General features: G+C 41.6%; 1 pseudogene; it reads right to left on the bottom strand.

Moving 5' to 3' along the window:
• Nucleotides 1-4,502: 4,502 nt before the first annotated feature.
• The window catches only part of LOC136875447 (uncharacterized), an 87,610-nt pseudogene continuing 68,723 nt past the window's right edge, over nt 4,503-23,389 (bottom strand).

Here is a 23,389-nt window from a genome sequence, read left to right as displayed (position 1 = left end):
AAGGGTTCAGGCGGGCCATACAGGGCAGCTCCCTCTCTCTGACCGGGAGAGTGGGCATGTTAAAGGAGGAGAGTAATGTAATTGTGGGGGATGTAGGGTAGGATGTGGTGATATCCTAGCGGCAATTTTAGCCGATTTTATGGGTAACGGAGGATTGTTGTATATGCCATTTGTTTGTTTGCTGACTATTGTTGGGTGGGACGAATACGACGGGACATATTATTAGTCACATATGAATTTGAGTAGAGTAATACACATATGGGTGTGAAGTGGATTTTTGACAATATTTATGCTGGTGGAACACAGAACAAGAGTTGCATCTGTATTTTGAGAAATTTTATAATGCTAGAAGCACAGAATCAAATGGAACCATGATGCGTGAATTCAAGTGAATAGATGGGTAGAATTTACGTGAACACTGGCTCATAAACTACCTTTGAATAGGACGTAATTATATAAACACACAATGATAGACGAACCCAGTATGGACTGCAATGTACATTGAATATGGAGAACATGTGATAAGAGGTGGTACTAGCCAGAGGTCAACGGTGTGGAGAGCCATCATGTTTTCTGAGCACAAAAATGTTATCCACTGATGACCCATGTGTTGGGAGGGTTTTTTGATGTTGGTGGGTGTTGAATAATGTTTATCCCAGTGCAGCCTGTTCCAGTGAAGGTGCCCGGTCTTTGGGTTCGGTGAGGATGCGGTAATAGTGAAGTGAGAATAGGCTATGTAGTGGGGATCGTAGGATGTAATGTAGGAAGTAGGATGGGACAGGTTTGTTGGGATGTACGGCCTTATCGAGGAATCTCCAGAAGAGAATGGAGACGTGTGCGTTAAGTTTGGGGAGGAGGGAGATGCCGTATAAATTCTTAGTAAGGAAGAAGGGAATGAGTTGGAGGGCAATGTGGAATATTCGGTGTTCCATAGACAGCAGGGCACGATACAGGATGGGCTTGGAGTTGTTCACAGCTGCCCAGGTGGGGTGACCATAGGTAATGGAGAAGCGAATAAAAGTTATGTGGATTAGGAGAGCAGTTTCGTGTTAAGACCACAACTGGTGCCCGCAAGCTGACGTACTAGATGGATCTTTGGGATGATTTGCTATGTATGTTCTGAAAATTATGGCGGAATGTGAGGTGCTGGTCTATGGTGACACCAAGGTATTTGAGGGAAGATTGAGGGCGGTCGGGGTTGTTTGAATCGGAGGCTGGCAGGATTGCGAGTAATGGAAAAGCGCCTTTTGGAAGGAAGGATTAGGATATATTGGGCTTTGGAAGCATTGAGGCGGAGGTACCATCGACCGCACCAGGAGGTACAGGTGTCCAGGAATGGTTGCAGTTTTTTGTTGATGCTCTGAACGGATGAGAGTGGGGCACGGATGGCGGTGTTATTGGCGAATTGAAAGAATTGTATGGGTGGGGATGGTAAGGGAATGTCGGTGACAAAAGGAATGAAGAGTAGTTGGGAGAGGGGAATAAACCTTGCGGTAAACCTAGGGACATGGGGAAGGGTGGCGATAGGTGACCATTGAGTGATATATAGCTTGTACGGTTATTATGGTAAGCAGCGTAGAACTGGATGTAAGAGGCTGGGAGTGTGAAGAAGTTGTGCTTGGAAATACAACTGGGTGCCAGACGGAGTCGAAGAATGGTTGATGTCGAAGGTGATTTGAAGGGATGGTCGGGCTAGGTTGAAGTTTTTACTTATGGATTTGATGAGGCGAAAAATTTGGTGAGAAGTAGATAGTCCTCGGCGGAATCTGTATTGTGGTGGAGGTAGTAGGTTAAGGGACTTCAGATCGGGGTGCAATCGGCGGATGAGGATTTTGTCTAGGATCTAGGCAAGGATTGTGGTGACACAAATGGGGCGTTAGGAGTCTAGTTTGGATCGGTCTTTTTCTGTATTTTGGGAAAAGGAGCATTGTGGATCCCTTCCAGGAGATGGGATAGAAGCCGGAGGTGAGTATGAATGTATAGAGGGATGCTAGGAGCATGAAGAGTTCGATAAGGGCTTGACGGATATGACGGTACAGGATTTGGTCGGGACCTGGAGGGTGTTAGTAATATCGGTGGCAGTTATCGAGATGTTTAGGACGTGGGATGCGAGTGTGTAGGTAGAAGAGTGTTGAAGGGACGGGGAGGAAAGTAGATTCTGGTAGAGAGTGGTATCGGGCGGAGATGATTAATGGTATGGAGAAGGAGTGAATCGATTGCGGAAGGAATATTAACAGCTTTTCCTGGATATTCTGTGGAGATGTTCCATTGTGGATGGTTGGGTATGAATGGGTGCTTTGTTGACCGAAGAGGGAGGATAGGTTGCGCCTGAACTGACAAGGCGAAACATGGATGAAATTGAGGGATTTGCGGGTTTTGGAACAGGTTATCCGCCGATGAGCTTTCGGATAGCTGGAAACTGCCTGCATGATGTGGCGGTGGAGGCGAAGTAAGTAGGGACCACGTGTACGGGAGAATTGGATAGGTAAGACAGGGAGAATTCCTGGAAGTGCGAGAACTTGGGTGGAAGACAGGGTTTTGTAGGCATATGGTGTGAGGTGGGAATGTAGGTCTTCGGGGCATTAGTTACGGCGGTATGTATGAAGTTCGAAATGTTGTCTACGACTGGGCATCAGTATGAAGGGGAGGTGATTGTGCCAGTGATTTGCTAATATGTTCACGTAGGTGGTCCAATTGGCTTTGGCGAAGTTCGGTAACAGACATGGGGGAGGAGGATGAGGACGTGGGGATTGTGAGGGTATTTAGAGGAGGATAATGAGTTGGGAAACGTTTACGAGATGGATTAAGAAGTTGTGAGAAATGATTGCGTCGGAGGTTGCTTGGGAAGAACGACGGGAGGGAGCCGGGGTGTAATTAGAGAGGAGTCAATATGGTTGAGGAAGCTGTTGAGGCGTTGGATCTCACCAGAAGCGCGCCTGTGTAGTTTAAGATCTGTAAGAATTATGAAATGACTGAATGTGGTGTGAATATAGGCCATGAACGCTATCGGAAGGGATGATGTTTCGGGTGTAAATGGTGGCGAAGTGCAGGATTCAGGAACAGAATTATATGGTAGTAATGATGGATTCAGGATAGACGTGCGGAGCTAGTGGGGTGTGGACGTGTATGAGGAGGGGGGGAGTGCGAACGGCAATCGCTACACCCCCACGACTGATACTATCTGGGTTTTCCGCTCTGTGGATCGGGAAGCCAGGTAGATTGTCGGGCTGAATATCACGAAGCATTTATTCATTGCGAAGAACTCTGTGGGCAGGGTGTTGTTGTAGGAGGGTCTGGAGAAGTAGGCGTTTGGGTGAAATGGATTGGATATTAAGAAATATAATGGAGACGGGTGGAAAGGATCGTCTTCTGTTGGTTGTACTATCCATCAAATAGGGGTCTCCACTCGGTGAAAATGAAAATGTGTATTTAATCCGGAGTGGGTGTTGTGAACATGGAGGTTGAGTGCTAGATCGACGGCTGTCTGGAGGTGGGTGTGAAAGAGAGTGCGGTGATACCGAAACATGTTGAGAGGAGAAAAGGTAACGAAGCGGAATATTTCTTCTATAGCAGATGGTACGAATAAGGAGTTTGCAGGTGGGGTCAGTGGGTACAGAGTAGAAGGATTTAGCAGTAATGGGAGCCATTCGACTGAGTTTTAATTGTGATATGTTTCCGGTTTTTAATTACCTGTGGAATAATTATAAAGGTTTAATTTAAAATTAACGCCATCTTCTCCCCAAAACTTATTGTCGTTATGTTTCTTCGTATGGCATTACGGGCAGACGGAGGCGACATAATACACTGGTTGGTCGCCACGCTTTCTGGGGGAGCGGGGTGGGGCTCCCTCAACAACACAACACTCAGAGATATTTTGTGTGCTTCTCTCTGTGTCAGTTTATAGTGGAAGAATACTTGCTGCTACCTTCGAGTGAAACTTGAGGAGTCAAGAATTACACAGAGATCTCCGAAGACATAAACCAAATGTATTTTTCTCCATGGACCTAATCTCATTTATCTTGGAGACTGGAACGCTTCTGTTGGTGAAGGAAAAGATGGGAAGACTGTAGGTCAGTATGGTCTTGGACAGAGGACAACAACTAATATACTTTTGTAAAGCAAAAGTACTAATAATTACAAAAACCTTGTTCAAACGGCGCATGAGAAGAAGGTATACCTGTACTGCACCTGGAGATAAAGCGAGATACCAAATAGATTATAGGGAAAAATACCGTAACCAAGTCAAACAATACAAAAGTTATCCAGGAGCTGATGTAGCGAGTGACCACAACCTAGTATTGTTAAAATTTGGTTTAAGACTAAGAAAGAAGAGGAAGAGCGCGGAAAATGTTGCAGATATAATGTCAGGAAACTAAAACAAGACAGAATCAAGAAAAATTATCAAACAGTGGTAAAACAGAATGTCGTAGAAATACCCAATGGTACAATAAAGGAGAAAAGGTTGGGCCGTAAACACTCTAACATCTTCTTTTTCTTCTTATTTAGCGTTTGTCCCGCCAGGTGGCAGGGTCCGCTGTGTGGATTCCTTGTCTCCATTTAATTCGGCATGGGCCATGTCAGGATGTAGTCTTACAGCTTTCAGGTCGTTGTGCACTGTATCGATCCATCACTGTCTTGGTCGTCCCTTGGGCCTTTTCCAGCGACTTCTAATGTGTACGCTGACTTTGCCAGTGTATTGTCTTCTGCACGCAACACAATTCCAAAGCAGCGCAGACGGTTTTCCTGCATTTTCTTCTGGATTGGTGCAACGCCAAAGCGTTTCCTAATATTGTCGTTTGAAATATGATCCAGTGTAGTGGTGCCAGCTGTCCACCTAAGCATCTTTGTCACCATGACGCTTAGTCGACGTTCTGCCTCCTTCGTAGCAGGCCAACACTCAGTGCCGAGAGAGCGACGGGACGCAGATCTTAGATTTCAGATGGTCCTTCATCCGACGGTCGCAGGTGGTGCCCCTTGTCATTCGTCACTTCAGCCAGGCTGCGTGTATCCTTGTGTTGACCTCATCAGTAAGTCTGCCATCGTCAGAGAGTGTTGAGCCAAGATATTTAAATTTCTCTGATCGTGGTAGATCTTCAGCATCAACGTAGATATTTCCCACTTCTCCAGGATCTAATGCCACGCACTCTGTCTTCTTTTTTGTTGAGGCGCAGGCCGTATTGCGCTAGTCGGTTATTCCACTCTTCTGTTTGGCGCTGGTTATCAGACTTATTCTCAGCAGCCAACACATCATCAGCATAGAGAGGAGTCCATAGAAGCTGCAAATCAGGTAATAAGGAAAACGACGAAACAAGCACGTTAACCATGGGTTACCGACTATGTGCTTGAACTTATAGAGGAAAGGAGGAAATTTAAATACGCAAAGAGTGAAGAAGGAATCAGAAACTCTGAAAGTATCCGAAACCTAGTCAACAGGGAAGCAAAGAATGCTAAGTAAGAATATATAATGAGACAATGAAAAGAAATAGAGGAATGGAGAAAGGAAACATGGAAACTGCTTATGAATTGATTAAGAAACAATTCAGCACCGTCACTAGCGGTAGTAACAGCATATTAGGTGAAAATGGGAAACTGTTGTCTGAGAGAAAAGAAGAGGGAGAAAGATGGAAGCGATATACACTGACTGACAGAGCAAATGCAACACCAAGGAGGAGTGGTTCGAAAGGGATGAAAGTTGGGAAAAAAACAGAGTCGGCACGGACGAATAATTGATGTTTATTTCAAACCGATATGCAGGTTACACAATGCGCACGGCATCGACTCAGTAGGATGTAGGACCACCGCGAGCGGCGATGCACGCAGAAACACGTCGAGGTACAGAGTCAATAAGAGTGCGGATGGTGTCCTGAGGGATGGTTCTCCATTCTCTGTCAACCATTTGCCACAGTTGGTCGTCCGTACGAGGCTGGGGCAGAGTTTGCAAACGGCGTCCAATGAGATCCCACACGTGTTCGATTGGTGAGAGATCCGGAGAGTACGCTGGCCACGGAAGCATCTGTACACCTCGTAGAGCCTGTTGGGAGATGCGAGCAGTGTGTGGGCGGGCATTATCCTGCTGAAACAGAGCATTGGGCAGCCCCTGAAGGTACGGGAGTGCCACCGGCCGCAGCACATGCTGCACGTAGCGGTGGGCATTTAACGTGCCTTGTATACGCACTAGAGGTGACGTGGAATCATACGCAATAGCGCCCCAAACCATGATGCCGCGTTGTCTAGCGGTAGGGCGCTCCACAGTTACTGCCGGATTTGACCTTTCTCCACGCCGACGCCACACTCGTCTGCTGTGACTATCACTGACAGAACAGAAGCGTGACTCATCGGAGAACACGACGTTCCGCCATTCCCTCATCCAAGTCGCTCTAGCCCGGCACCATGCCAGGCGTGCACGTGTATGCTGTGGAGTCAATGGTAGTATTCTGAGCGGACGCCGGGAGTGCAGGCCTCCTTCAACCAATCGACGGGAAATTGTTCTGGTCGATATTGGAACAGCCAGGGTGTCTTGCACATGCTGAAGAATGGCGGTTGACGTGGCGTGCGGGGCTGCCACCGCCTGGCGGCGGATGCGCCGATCCTCGCGTGGTGACGTCACTCGGGCTGCGCCTGGACCCCTCGCACGTGCCACATGTCCCTGCGCCAACCATCTTCGCCACAGGCGCTGCACCGTGGACACATCCCTATGGGTATCGGCTGCGATTTGACGAAGCGACCAACCTGCCCTTCTCAGCCCGATCACCATACCCCTCGTAAAGTCGTCTGTCTGCTGGAAATGCCTCCGTTGACGGCGGCCTGGCATTCTTAGCTATACACGTGTCCTGTGGTACACGACAACACGTTCTACAATGACTGTCAGCTGAGAAATCACGGTACGAAGTGGGCCATTCGCCAACGCCGTGTCCCATTTATCGTTCGCTACGTGCGCAGCACAGCGGCGCATTTCACATCATGAGCATACCTCAGTGACGTCAGTCTACCCTGCAATTGGCATAAAGTTCTGACCACTCCTTCTTGGTGTTGCATTTGCTCTGTCAGTCAGTGTATAGAAATATTATATGAAGATCCTACTGACATAAATGACCTATAAAAAAGGAAGACAACATAACAAGTGATCAACTGGGACCCTCCTTAACAAAAGAATATCTTAAGGCTGTGAAGGAATTTAAACCTAACAAAGCGCCAGGATGCGATGAAATAACTGGGGAAATGATATAGAGACTGGATGATGAAAAACACGGCTATATTTTTAAACTGATCACGGAAATATATGAATCCGGAGAAATTCCAGAAGATTTTATAAAGTCCCTCATAATCCCTATACCTAAGAAACCTGGAACTCTAAAATGTGTAGAACGTCGCACCTTGGGTCTATTGGCGCACATGTCAAAAATATCGACAAGAATAATAAATAACCAAATAAGCAATAAAGTTGAACCACATTTGGCTGAAGATCAGTTTACATTTAGACGAAATAGAGGCACACGAGAAGCTATTCTAACGTTACGACAGGTTATAGACAAAATGAGAGACGTAAGAAAACCTTTGTTTATTGCATTCGTGGATTTAGAAAAAGCTTTTGATAATGTGAACTGGAATATATTAATGAAGATTATGACTAGTGTTGTTCTAGATTTTAGAGATAGACGAATAGTATAAGAACTCTATAACAACCAAAGAGGCATCATAAACATAAATGGTGAAGTATGGGAGGCTTATATAAAGAAAGGAGTACGACAGGGATTTTATTTGTCAACAGTGCTGTACAACTTGTACATTGAGAAAGGCACTGAGGAATGTAACGAGGATATGGAAGGGATAAGGATAAATGTATTAGAAGTCGAAATGATAAGATTTGCTGATGACATAGCTGTCATAGAGGAGAACGAAGATAAACTTCAAAGTGCATTAATAAGAATTAATAAGATATTGAGTGATAAGTATAACATGAAAATTAATACAAAAAGACCGGAATTATGGTATGCAACCGCCAGCATGATGCAGTCGACATCAGAATTAGTGATATACCACTAAGGCAAGTAAATGTCTTTACCTACTTAGGAAGTAAAATCACTCCAGATGGAAAAAGTTCAGTCGACATAAGGAGCAGAATTTCCCAAGCAAAGATTGCTTATTACAAGAAAAGGATACTACTTACATCAAGGAATTTAAATGTGGAGACCAAGAAGAAATTTATTAAGTGCGATGTCTGAAGTGTGGACTTGTATGGTTCAAAAGCGTGGACTATTAGTGCATGTGATTAGAAACGTCTGGAAGCATTTGAGATGTGGTGCTGGAGGAGGTTGGGAAAGATCTAATGTACCGCAAAATTCACCAATGAAGAAGTTCTTCGACGAATAGGTGAAAAAAAATCATTTTAGCAACAATAAGAGAAGAGAAGAGACCGATCAATTGGCCATCACTATAGGCACAATGGTTTCATAGTTAATGTCATGGAAGGAATGATTCAAGGTAAAAGAGGAAGAGGATGACCTAGACTGCAATATTCGAGACAGATCAGAGACGACGTAGGAACATGCTCATATGTGGAAATGAAGAGATTAGCGGATTACAGAGAAGAGTGGAGAAGACGAATTGCTGCCAACCAGTCTTAGGATTGAGAATTGAGGAAAAAGAAGAAGATTTAATTAAGATTGTAAACATCTTGAATATTCTGACAGTAAAGTTCATTTAATAACCTTAACCAAATGTCTTTTTATTTTGTGCATATCGCTTTAGTGTGTAAAGAACTTTTACATTTCCAGGTTCCAGAAAATTGGTGCCGACCAGTGAATATAAATAAATAATGCGATACGTTGAATGAACATGTTCAAGGAAATATCACGGAAGTATTAAATATGAATAGTATGGGTACATCTATGAGTGAGTGATCAATATCTTATTTGGTTTTCGGTGAAAAGGATCGCCAGAGTAAATGTATTTCCCATAATGAAACGTTGTTAGCTGAAACTGTTTTGTTTAAACCAAAAATTCTTAGAGAATAGAGTCAAACATCGTATACTTCTGTAATATTTCATTCTACAATACGTAATCTAAAACAATATCAATCACTAGGTTGAACCCCGTTGAAATTCAACGGAATACTAAGTCCCTGGTTCGGTAAAGTATATTTACTTACAAATTTCTGAGTGACAGCATTTGCGACATTTAGTTTGCAATGGCTAAATGCAGACTCCAAAAATTAACTTATAGACTGTAGTGTGAAGTATCTAATTCCAGAGAATATTAGGTTCATTTTCTCTGAAATGCAGTGCTGTTAGAGCATTTCTTTAAACACTATATCTATTGTCCTATAGCTCGCTGGCACCATTTACTTACAAACTGTCAAATGACCGAACTCGAGATATTGCTACCTATAGGTGGCCATGGCTAAACACAGGCTGGGATAAATATACACCAACACGGTGTAAAGTCTGTTCTTGAACTTTGTTAATAGTCATATTGAATCCAAGGTGATTAGGAAACTAGCTTCTTTAAAATTAAATAATGGAAAAGTAGTCTCGATGTTGTTAAATCAATTCTTGGAATCAAAACTCTCTCTCCAACACTTAACCCCGTAATGATTTCGAGATCCAAACAACTGCCATGCATTTTTCGGATAATTAACCCTGATCCGTTTACAAGATCCTGTAAAACATTTAAGTTTCGTAATAATTTTAAAATCGCTTCAGGTTTTAATTGAATGAAATGAGAGGAGGCAAACCACTTAATTCTAAGCTGTTCAGAAACTATATGGGAAATTGTAGAGTTTCATTTTCATCTTCGGGACTTAAGTTATTTACAGTGACGTACATTATTTACAGTGACGTACGTCCTGGACGTTCCGGGTAGGTATATAACCTTATAAATAATTTGATCACAGTGCAAGGGGATCACAGGGGCAAGAATGTCAATTTTGGAGACACTTATAGCATCTTCTGGCGACTCAAATGTATTCCCTTAAGTTTCTGAGACGATGTATTGCTTTGGGACGGTAGAGGGTGATCAATCACTAACAGATTTCTCTGGCGATTCATGATTCACTGAAGGATAATCTCCATTACCAATTTTCGGCAAAAAAATAGTTAAGTCTAATTCTTCTGATCTTCCTAACATACGTTTTATAAGGTGAAATATTTTAAATTCTGACCAAAGAGGAGAGGATTTGATAACTTCTGAATAACAACTTGATTGGAAGCACGCGGAACAGGCAAAACCTGTCTAAAATCTCTACCTAAAACAATAACTTCCCCTCCAAAAGAGATGGAATTACCCATGATGTCTTTCAAAAGTCTGCTAACGCATTTCAGGCCATGCACATAATGGAATGTGGCCTCCGGAGAGACCTGATGCAGGTCTTTCGATCTGTCTATGAAAATAGCGCCCTACTTATGATGAATTTCGATGATGGGGACGACCCACACGCCCGACCCCCGAGCAATCGGAATTAACGAATAAAGGTTAAAATTCCTAACCCAGTGAGGAATCAAACCCGGGCTCTTGGACCAAAGGCCAGCTCGCTAACAGTCTAGCCATGAAAATAAAGAAAACGATAGTGTTGGCACATATAGACCTACATGTAAGTAACTTTCAACTAAATCACATGTCATAAAGATCTGTCCTGTAAGGAGTTGTTAGCGGACTGCAAAAGAAAACTCCGTGCGTTTTAAATCTATAGATTATAGATGTCTCCATTACCACAATACTGGCAGAACACATGCACATTGTGCCCGTACCGAACTGCAATGGGTTCTAACAAATAACTTCTACGATAAATGCATATTACCAAGTGGCTTACGTCATAATGTGATGACATACATTATGTTCCCATCTCGAAACAATGAAGGCATTATTTGAGCATGATTTTCCAGCGAGTAAATATGATGACTGATCATGGATTCACGATCCTTTCCAGTGTGGTTTTGAAAAGAGTAAACTTTCATAGAACGGACCATCTTCCTATATAATCCTACTAACTTGTTCGACTATTTAACATTATTATTATTATTATTATTATTATTATTATTATTATTATTATTATTATTATTATTATTATTATTATTATTATCTTACAAAAGCCGTAATTTACGTCATTACCATAAATGCTGAAACTATTCCGTGGTTCAGAAAATTACTCTATATGTTTTATGTTCAAATAGGCGCTGTCGGTGAATGTAGGAGAAATGTACTCGAGAAAAATGGGTGTCGGAATAGATTTAATTGCGTCACTTAAATTCCAGTAGACCGAGTGGTCTAATCGTGCGGTTAGGGGCGCGCAGCTGTGAACTTGTATTCGGGAGTACTTGGGTTCGAACGCCTCTGTTGGTAGCCCTGAAGATGGTTTTCCGTGGTTTCCTATTTTCACACCAGGAAAATGCAGGGTCTGTACCTTAATTAAGGCCACGGCCGCTTTCTTCCCACTTCTAGCCCTTTCCTGTACTATCGTCGCCATAAGACCTATCTGTGTCAGTGCGACGTAAAGCCAATTGTAAAAAAATCCAGTCGAGTCCTGTATTTCTTCATTTGTTATTGGTTCGTTTTTATACTTCCTGGGTAGCATGAGAGCCATACTCTGATGGTATCAGGTTAAACAAACTGTTTATTTTTACTTTGATCCGTATGGCAGAAGAACCTCCACTTCCTGGGACGAATGGTTCTAACTATAATAGAATGCTGGCCTTCTAAAATCATGTTCAATCAGTCCTCTCTTGTATAAATTTCGATATGATAGATTTACTAGCACCTAAAAGAACTCCTACGAGACAATTTCCAGCACTTCAGCACATGTTCATTCATTGCATTTCTTCTTATTATTATTCTTCTAACTTCCAGTTTTGATTATACCCTGTTAGAAAATTTGTAATAGACATATTGAACGAACAATTCTCTGTTTTGCAGAGGTTTTGATGGATGTTTGTAGGACTAAAATAATATATTTATAACAGACAGAGACCATGCGGGCAAATAAGTATTGTACTTACCTGAGATTAACAATACTTACATATTGAAAGGGAAAATAACAGATCTCCATTTAATACAGAGTACATTCAAAGTAAATATATGCATGCAGCGAGCTAGCTGGCTCGCGACCGGAAATAAACGTTGAAGTACTAATGACACAGCAGTGTGCGTTGACTGCGTGTCGTGGCTTGCACAAGAATATTGTACCGAGTTAAGATTACGTGGATTTTAAATTGCCCGCCACCACATGCATAAGGTGGCAACAGAAGTTTAGCCCCGTCAAGATGGCAGCAGTGAGGTTAGCGATGTTCTGTTATTTAAAATTCCACGCCCACGTGGTTAAAGATGACAGCTGTCATATTGACAGGTGTCAAAAAAAGCACGTGGATTTTAAATTCCGCACCACTACGTGTATAAGGTGACAGATATGGGGTTTAGCTTCGTGAAGTTGGCAGCAGTAAGGTTAGCGATGTTGTATTGTCCTTAAAAGTGCGGTTTTGACAGCTGTCAAAAGAGCACATGGCTTTGTTTACAAACAACAGCACGTGGTCGTGATGTCACAGTCACGTGGTACGCTGCGTCAGCACCCAAGTTCCAAATCCACGCCCATGTCGTTATAACTTGTCAAAAGCATGCAGACTTTAAATTTTGTGCGCCTTCGTCGTTAAGATGACAGCTGCTATCTTAGCATGTCCTATCTATGTGCACTAACTTGACTAGTTCAAAAATGGCATGCAGCGAGCAGAGGCGTGGCGCGCAAGAAGCATTTACACGCAGGAAATGAACTCAGATTTTCTTCAGTCCGTGAACTGCATATATAATTTTTCATACATCTTCTTTGATTTTTCTGGCAATAAATTAATTCAATGATTCTGCCGCAATTTCTGACGGTGTTAGTGATTCGAAATCAGTGTCATATCCAAAACTCGTGCTTGCCATTTTGGATTGGTGCAGTTGCCACAAGGAATGTTCCACGTGCGATATTAATCGATATCGGGTACGGTTAGTTCGATAGTTGGAATAATAACAGAACTTTCATGAATAGCTGTTCAGATGCAGTGTCGTTATACGTAATAAGCGTATTGTATCATAGCAAAGCAAAGTCATCTCCATACATGTCATGAAGGCCTTTGGTGGAATTAACCTGGTACTATTTTTTTGGTGTAGGCTGAGTGAACCTCAGGACCATGTGGTCGAACAAAATATGTTTAAAATGACCGATGTTTGAAGGTTGAAATACATACAGTCCCCTTAAAGTACAACAATCAGGAATTGAGTACTGTCTGTTTATTTAACGGATAAGGAGCGGTTCGTATTAATTTACATTATCTCCTCCAGCTGAATGTTGCATATTTTCGTTGTGTCGTGACACAAAGTTATTGGCTTCCATTAGCAGATGGCTAACGTTAATACTATCTAACATGATCCTCTTATATTAGGGTGATTGAATAACATCCGCAATGTAATATCTACACCCATTTTCCCAAATAAAGCAGATTAGCTTCCAGAAGCCTATCACAAGATATTACTGTTTCCAAACCAGTGATCTGTTAATCTCTACTGTACAGGGCCCAGACTCACTTTCATAAAACACAGTCGATACCAGTGAAATGTCGTTATGTCTTTCAGTGCCGGGATATCCCAGGAAGGGTTCGGCTCGCCAGGTGCAGGTCTTTCTATTTGACTCCCGTAGGCGACCTGCGCGTCGTGATGACGATGAAATGATAGTGAAGACAACACATACACGCAGCCCCCGTGCCATTGGAATTAACCAATTAAGGTTAAAATCCCGACCCGGCCGGGAATCGAACCCGGGACCCTCTGAACCGAAGGCCAGTACGCTGACCGTTCAGCCAACGAGGTTAATACCAGTTATTAACTGGTAACACACACCAGATTTACTTCAATGTACTTCCCAAATATTGCCGAGTTCGATTGCCGTCCATGTCAGGAATTTTTACCTGACGGTAAGATGATGGCCGATAAGTGTAGTCTACAAGTAGTTAGCCCTGTAGTCTAGAAGTAGTGAGCCTACCTCTCACCGGGAGGTACCGAGATCGATTGCCGATGGAGCAAGGAATTTTTACAGCCGGGCTGAGTTGCTCAGACGGTTGAGGCGATGGACTTCTGACCCCAACTTGGCAGATTCGTCCTCGGCTCAGTCCGGAGGTATTTATATGTATGTATGTATGTATGTATGTATGTATGTATGTATGTATGTATGTATGTATGTATGTATGTATGTATGTTCGCCATCAGCAGTCATAGGTGGCTCAAGCGTCACTGAAGAGGCGTAATATTTGGAAATGCTAGTGGCTTTACGTCGCACCGACACAGGTAGGTCTTATGGCGACTATGGGATAGGAAACGCCTAGGAGTTGGAAGGAAGCGGCTGTGGCCTTAATTAAGGTACAGCCCCAGCGGTTGCCTGGTGTGAAAATGGGAAACCACGGAAAACCATCTTCAGTACTGGCGACAGTGTGATTCGAACCCACTATCTCTCGGATGCAAGCTCACAGCCGTGCGCCCCTAACCGCACGGCCAACTCGCCCGGTACTAGGGAAATGAGGAGTGAGGTAGTTTCCCGTTGCTTTCCTCAATGAGCCAGAAGTCGATATTACAGTACATACCAGTCTGCCAAACCCAGTGAAATGCCCGCACCAACCGACCCTATGAGCGACGTTTTCACACCATTCCAAACAAGAACTGGCTGCATAACGAATGGCATTACTAGCATCTCTCACACCTCGGTCACTTTCATGTTGTCAAAAGCAAGGATAACATTGATACAGATAAATGAAAGTAAAAAAGAAATTGCTCGAGCCCACACCAGAAGACGTAGTGCAATGTAAGCACTAGGTCTCGCCAGCAAAGGCGTAGACGGTGTTCAAATACTGCAGGCTCATGTCGGTAGATTTACTGGTACATAATAGAACTCTTGCAGGACAAAATTCCAGCACCTTGGCGTCTTCGTAAACCGTCAAAATTAGTTAGTGAAACGTAAATACAGTAACATTACTTTTAGGAATGTTTAAATAAAGGTGAGATAACGAGTGAGCCCTGTGGTCCAGAGGTAGTAAGCCTATGTCTTGCCCGGACGTGCTGTGTTCATTTGCCGTTCGGTTACGATTTGCTTTACGTCGTACTGACGCAGATAGATCTCTTACGTTGACGATGGGATTGGAAAGGCAGCGGTCGTGGCCTTAATTAAGGTACAACCCCAGCATTTGCCTAGTGTGAAAGTGGGAAACCACGCAAAACCGCCTTCAGGGCTGCCGACAGTGAGATTCACAATGAGGATCACAGCTGCGCACCGCTAACCGCACGGCCAACTCGGCCGGTCAGGAATTTTTACCTGACCTAGATATAGCGGGCAGGTTCGATCTTGACTCAGTCCGGTGGTATTTGAAGGTGCTCAAATATGTCAGCTCGTGTCGGTAGATTTAACGGCACGTAAAATAACTCCTGATGGACTCAATTCCGGCACCTCGGCGTCTCAAAATATCGTAAAATTAGTTAGTAGAAAATGGAGCCAATAACATTATTATTATTATTATTATTATTATTATTATTATTATTATTATTATTATTATTATTATTATTATTGTTACCCGTGGAAGGCAGAGGTGAAAGAAGGTGCGGGCTGGAATGGGTCTAACTACAAGGCCGAAAGATGAATTAAAATTTCAATAAAGGTTATATTTTCAATAAAAAACAAGATTTAACAAATTTTCGCTAGGTGAAAAAACAATAAAAAAAACACAGGTACCATGATAACTTTACAAACGAAAGCACAAGTTCAGGGGTCTTTCCAAATTCTGGGCTTCGAGCCCCAATTTCACAATCCTTGAGCAACTAGCCCAACTTTACCAAATCACACATTTGATCAAAAGGCAGAAAACCCCTTCATTCAAGGAGCATTAGCTCCAAAAACCATATCTGGCCTCCTAGAGGCTCCTTACCACATCAGAAAGAGCTGACCTGCTCTCAGTTTTCCAAGCTTATTAAAGGCAATGCCAGGCTTTTACACATTATTGCCATCAAGGCACAATTTACAATGAAACAGGGGTATCTAGTACCCAGCCTACTGGGCCTTAATAGAATAGTAACAGGTTAACTTCAATGGCCCCAAACGCAAAAGAAATGGAGGCGTGTATCAGCATTCCCAAATACAGATTTTAAAACCTAAGAGGCACTACGCCGATGACACAGGGGCTATTCCCAAACTAGGGAGGTGACTCGTATAAAAAAACATTACACATTAAGGAAGAGTAGAAAATCGGTTACGAAAACGTAGTCACCTCCAATCAATTAAAGGGGAGCTCGAGAGGGAAAAGCACTCTCTATCCCCGAATTACAGTTAAAGATAAATGAAGTTTTACAAAGACTGAAAAAGGTTTACATTTTTCAAAAGATAGGTTACATATTAAAGGTTTCGGACCTGCCCCGCGGGTTAAACTGCTGAGCTAGCAAGAAATAAAGGTTAAACGGCCATTACCTTGTTGAAGAGCTGCTGCCCGAAGTAAGAGGCGCTACCCGCCCCCTGCTACACTTCCATACACTAAGCCAGATGTTGTTGAAGTGGCAACAAGCCGTGAAAATCAGCAGTTTTTAAACCCTCGGGGAAAGTTCGAGACCTTTCATGAATAATTAAGACACACACACTCAACTTTATTGGCTGGCTAAAAATTACACATCAAAATTGAAGAAGGACACGATTGGTCAAAAATTAATTACAGAAATTGATTGGCTAATCAAAACTGGCGGAAAGAAAAGATTTATATTGTCAACCCACAAATGAAAGAACGAAATTTAGTTGTAGGAAAACTTATGAGTACAAAATATCTTCAAGAAAAGTTCCTTCACTTCGCACCAGGGTCATGATCATAGTTTTTATTAGAGACATCTATAAGAGAATGTCCACACTTCTTGATTAATGGGAAACAAAACAAGTTGAACTCCACACAGTATTGACAACCTTGTAAAGACAAAATTTATGACAGTGCCATCTTCTGAGAAAACGTATAACTTGATACAGTTGTTAAAGTTCAGAGTTTCTCCTGTAGAGGAGTACTTAACACGGAAAATTCAAAGATGCGGCGTAGGGGTGTACCAACCGGTACAATTATTATTATTATTATTATTATTATTATTATTATTATTATACCAGGCGGTACACCTCCACGCCGCTAATTCAAACTTTGCGCCAGTTGAAACTCCTCTACTGGAGGAAGCCTGAACTATAACAACCATGTTAATTCTAAAGGTTATCAGAAGATGTCGCTATCTGTAAATTTCAAAGAGTTCTGAACTGTGTCTTTTTCGATTTATTTTTGTTTTCTCTGTAGTGAGAAGTGTGAACATTCTCTTCTAGATGGCACTACTGAAGAAATACAACGGTGCACCCTAGCACGAAGTGAAAGAACGTTTTTTTTTTAAGAATTTTAGTATGCATAAGTTTGTTCTTTGTTAAATTTCTTTCAGTCATTGTTTAGGTTGGCTGTATAACCCTTCTCTTTCCGCCAGTACTTGAATTCGACCAATGAGTAATTTTTGTAATTAATTTTCCACCAATCCTAGATGTCTTCTTCAGTTTTGACTTGTAATGTTTTGGCCGTCCAATAAAATGCTTGTGGGCGGGTGTTATCATTCATGAAAGGTCTCGAATGTTCCGCGAGGGTATATAAACTGCTGATTTTCGCGTCTCTGCGCCACTTCAGTAACATCTATCATTGTGTAAATTATGTAGCAGGGGGCGGGAAGCGCCTCTTTCTTCGGGCAGCGGTTCATCAATAAGGTAATGGCCTTTTAATAACTTCTTTTCTTGCTAGCTCAGCAGTTTAACTCTCAGGGCAGGTTCGATACCTTTTATCATGTAACTTTCCTCTAAAATGTAATAGACTCTCGGTATAAATTCTATCTCTTTAAACTACAAACTGGGATAGAGAGTGCCTAACCCTCTCGAGCTCCCTTTCATATTGTTTTTGAGGTGACTACGTTTTCTCAACCATTTTTCTTCGTTTCGTAATGTAATAAGTTTTCCTATCGTATCACCTCTTTAGTATGGGATTAGCCCTTGCATATGCGGTCTAGTGCCAAATAGGTTTTAAATAAAGTGTATTAGGAGTGCTAGGACGCCTCCTCTCAAGTTGGTATTTTGGAGGCCATGTAATTGTCCTGTTTCTTTATTGAGTAGGCCTCAGTATTTGGAGGTCAGCTTGAAGGTGGAGTTTGGTGTGGCCTTTGATAGGTTTGAACTTTAAGAGCGGGTTGCTCTTTCTTAACATTTTGATTTCTGTGTGCCTCGAGCAGGCTTCACTGTGTAATAGGGAGCAAGAGCTCCTGGGCATGATTGGGGTTTTCTGCCCCTTTTTCAAACCTGGTATCTGGCTTAAGTTGGGCTAATTGCTCAAGAATTATGTGTCTGGCTCTCGGAGCCCAAAACCTGTAACACTGTAATTGTACATTCTCGATTTGTGTCCAGGCTACTGTGTAACTGTTATATTTGTTATTTCTTCATCTTAAAAAGAAAATATAACCTTGTTAAATTTTAAATTAACTCTAATTTCGTAAGTTGAGACCTGTTCATCCCAGCACCTTCTTTCACCTCTGCTAATCCACCATACCACGGTAACAAGTGGTAGCAGAGCGTGGTTGAATGGGTCTCAAATTAGCCTCTTTTGACGGCTAAACATTGCTTTGTTTTCGAACTCTAATAATTTTCTCAGTTGCTGGAATTTTTGATTTTTCCTTTTTTTAACGACCTGTTGTCTCTGAAGTTGAATGACGTTCAGAGGAAGGAAGCTAGCGTTGTTCTTGAAAATCTTTCTGAATTGTCCAGTAAGGTTACCCAATTGTTAACTGGGGAGGTTCCTCCCAAAACCGACCAACCCGCTACGGTAAACGTAGTCAGCGAGGACCGTTCTCCCACCGGGGAAGAAAGTACTAAATCGATAGGAGTTCAACAAACCTCTGCCCCATTAGACCATGAATCTGAACGACGTACCTCATTGAATAATGTACGTTCTGAATTAGCTTCCTTGCCACTTAAACCTTTACCTACTATGTCACCCGGGTTCAGCAGCTTACCTCATCCATTAGCAATGTTGCTCAGAGGTATTTCTAAGTTTTCGGTTAACTCTACCAGTGAAGTTATTTCATTCTTAAGGTTTTTAGTTGAATTTCAGGACCATGCTCTTGTTTTTTCTCTTTCTCCATGTCAAATTTTGCAGATAATTTATCCCTATGCAATTGGTGTTCTCTCGGACAAAATTGTTAGGGCAATAGCGGAACAGTCATCTATTGAAGATTTTCATGCACACCTCCTTGCAAATTTCATCCCTGCTCGTGCGAGGTCATCTCTGATTCAGAAGTACTATTATCGAGTACAGAGACTGGATGAAAATCTTGCTGATTTCATATAAGACATTAAATTCTATACCAGGGTGTTTGCTCTTCACTTCCCTGAAGATCAGATTGTACAGGCCATTGTGGAAGGCATTTCTCCATCTTACAGATCATACTTGTGTTTTGCGTCGCGTCCGCAAACTTTTGCCGAGTTAGAGGCTATGGCCGTCTCCGCCGAAGGAGTTAGATACGCCGATACCTTGCGCGTCGCGAAAGAACCCCCTCCTTCTTTTAGTAATTCCCGGCCTCCACCTCGCCGACCAGTCACACCCCGTAAATGTTATGCTTGCGGGTCGCCTGACCATCTTCGCAATAAACGTCCATTGGTCAAATCTAGTAGGACAAATAATGGAGCAGGTTCATTACAAGGCTGTTTTAAATGTGGGGCTTTCTCACATATCGCTAAGAATTGCCCAAATTCTAATAGCACCCCCTCCTGCTCAACTTCTGGTGCAACTTCCACCAATGCCAATAATAATAAGTGACTAGTGGCTTAGTCGGCGAACCCACCTTCCCGAGGCTCAGCCCTAAGTAAACACACCAAAATTGCAGGGAAAACTCCCGCTTCAAATTTATCTTTTGAAGGCCCTAAGGAATATCTTAGGATTGCGGCGGATTCCCCCGCACCCGTACCTTTTCTTAAAATTGAGGTGAATAATGAGCCTATAACTGCTCTTTTAGATTCAGGCAGTGTTTGTTCTATTATTTCGGCTGAATGGTATTCGAAATTGAAATCTATCTGTAAACTTCCTGACTATTGCTCATCTTCTGTTCAATATGTTTCGGCTAATTCATCTCCATTACAAATTTTAGGTTCCTTAAACGCCAAAATTCGTATAGATAAACGTCGAAGCATGCATAATAAATCCAAAATTCGAAATGTGTGCATTAATCTATATATATAAAGTAGCTTGTCCTGACTGACTGACTGACTGACTGACTGACTGATTCATCATCGCCGAGCCAAAACTACTGGACATAAAGAAATGAAATTTTGGGGATATATTCATATTAAGATGTAAGTGCTCGCTAAGAGAGGATTTTCGGATATTCCGTCGCTAAGGGGGTGAAAAGGGGGGTGAAATTTTAAAATGAGTGTGTTTATATCTCAAAACTTTAAAAGTTTAGAGATGTGAAAATTGGTATTTAGAATCATCATTAAAAATAAGGAAACACGTATTTTTTTGTTTTCAGACAATCCCAATAGGAGGGGTGAAAAAGGGTGAAAAAGGGGTTCAATGCCTAATCAGGATACCGGTGCTTATATATCAGAAACTGAAGATATTACAGACCTGAAAATTGGTACTTTTGATCTCTTTTAAAAATAAAGAAACACGTATTTTTTTGTTTTTGGAAAATCCAATTAATGGGAGGGTGAAAAGGGGGTGAATTTTAAAAATGAGTGAATCTATATCTCCAAACTTTTAAAGTTTGCAGATGTAAAAATTGGTATTTAGAATCTTCATTAAAAATAAAGAAACACGCATTTTTTTGTTTTCGGAAAATCGCAATAGGAATCGTGAAACGGGTGAAATAGGGGTTGAATGCCTTTAATGAGGCTACTTATATCTCAGAACCTGAAGATATTACAGACCTGAAAATTGGTGTTTGGGATCTCTTTTAAAAATAAAGAAACACGTATTTTTTTGTTTTTGGAAAATCCAATTAATGGCGGTTAAACAGGAGTGACAAATTGGGGTGAATTTTTTGAAAGGCTATATCTACAGAATATCTTGGAAGCGTAAAATGTTACAGACGTAAAAAGTGGGTGTTTGGAATCTCCTGTAAATGTAAAGAAACATAGGTGATATGTTTTTGGAAACTCCTCTTAAGGGGAACTCAAAAGAGGTGAAATTTTAAAATGAGAATTTTTACAGTATATCTAAAAAAACTTAACATGTTACAGAAGTGAAAGTGGTATTTTTTATCTCTATTATACATAACGAATCGTGTATTTTTAGTTTTCGGAAATACCACTTGGGTGGTGGGGGGTGGGTAAAAGTGACTGAAAATGGTGTTGAATTCTTTTAATTAGGCTACTGATATCTCAAGAATGAAGATGTTACAGACGTGAAATTTGATATTTGCAATCTGCTTTAAAAGTAAAGAAAGACGTATTCTCGGAAAATCCAATGAAGGGGGGGGGGGGTGAAAGAATTGAAAATTTAATTGACTTAATTGTATGAGAATGCATACATCTAATAAAAACTAAAGTTGTTACTGACGTGAAAATTCGTATTTAGATCTCCTTTAAAAACAAAGATAAACGCGTTTCGGTGGGGAAACCATCTTGGAGGGTGGGAGTGTAAAGGAACTGAATTTCTTTCATGGGGACACATAAATCAAAAACTGAAGAAGTTAGAGTCGTGATAATTGGTATTTAGAAGATCTTTTACTATTAAAGAAACAAGTATTTCTTGCGGGAAAATTCACTTGCGGGGGGGGGGGGAAGAGTAGTGTGAAATGAAGTGAAAAAAATAAATTATTTTTATGGGGATACTTATATCTCAAAACTGAAGGCAACAGACGTGAACATTGGTGTTTGGAATCTCCTTTAAACATAAAGAAACAAGCCTTCTTTTAATTTTGGGGGGGGGGGGTCGGGGGTGGCGGTAAATAAACTTAACGGCGGTGGGGTGTAGAAGGAGGTGAGACCAATTGATTTTACTGTTCTTAATGTACTTATAAGTATCCTCCGTTGCTCAGGCGGCAGCGCGCCGGCCTCTCAGAGCTGGGTTCCGTGGTTCAAATCCCGGTCACTCCATGTGACATTCGTGCTGGAAAAAACGGAGGCGGGACAGGTTTTTCTCCGGATACTCCGGTTTTCCCTGTCATCAGCCATTCCAGCAACACATAATAGTAATAATAATAATAATAATAATAATAATAATAATAATAATAATAATAATTATAATAATAATAATAATAATAATAATAATGTTCCGACCGTCGTCAAATGTGCGGACCGCGCTGGAAAAGGCTCCTGGACGGGTAATGACTAAGAATGCAGTCCGGCTGCGGGTTCAGTGCCGCCAAAGCACCCAATATGACACCACGCCGGATCTCCTGAAGGAATTTATACATATTAAAATGATTATAGGAAAAGATGGCAAAGATTTACGGACCCAACTGACCGGGAGGAATACCTGAGACTAGACCGGGAAGTACGAAATCGATTGCTGGAAAGGAAGATTGAAAAATGGGAGGAAACGTGCCGTAATCTAATAGAAAACGAGTCAGTTCGGGAATTTTGGTGGATTCTCGCAGAAAACGAGTCAGATCGCGAATTTCGGCGGATTATATATCTAAAACAATAAGCATTCAATTATAAATTTCAGTATAATACCGTAGCGAAGCACGGGTATCTTGCTAGTCTATATATATAAAATAGCTTGTCCTGACTGACTGACTGACTGATTCATCATCGCCGAGCCAAAACTACTGGACATAATGAAATGAAATTTTGGGGATACATTCATATTAAGATGTAGGTGCTCGCTAAGAGAGGATTTTTGGATATTCCGTCGCTAAGGGGGTGAAAAGGGGGGTGAGTTTTAAAATGAGTGAATCTATATCTCAAACCTTTAAAAGTTTACAAATGTAAGAATTGGTATTCAGAATCTTCTTTAAAAATAAGGAAATACGTATTATTTTGTTTTCATAAAATCCCAATAGGAGGGGTGAAAAAGGGTGAAAATGGTGAAAAAGGGGGTTGAATGCCTTTAATCAGGATACCGGTATTTATATCTCAGAAACTGAAGGTATTACAGACCTGAAAATTGGTACTTTTGATCTCTTTTAAAAATAAAGAAACACGTATTTTTTTGTTTTGGGAAAATCCAATTAATGGGAGTGTGAAAAGGGGGGTGAATTCGTAAAATCAGTGTATCTATATCTCAAAACTTTGAAAGTTTACAGATGTAAAAATTGGTATTTAGAATCTTCATTAAAAATAAAGAGACAATATTTTTTTTGTTTCGGAAAATCCCAATAGGAAAGTGGAAAGGGGTGA

The sequence above is a fragment of the Anabrus simplex genome, chromosome 6, assembly GCF_040414725.1.
Source record: "Anabrus simplex isolate iqAnaSimp1 chromosome 6, ASM4041472v1, whole genome shotgun sequence".
NCBI classification, from domain to species: domain Eukaryota; kingdom Metazoa; phylum Arthropoda; class Insecta; order Orthoptera; family Tettigoniidae; genus Anabrus; species Anabrus simplex.
This window is presented reverse-complemented; position numbering and strand designations above follow the sequence as displayed.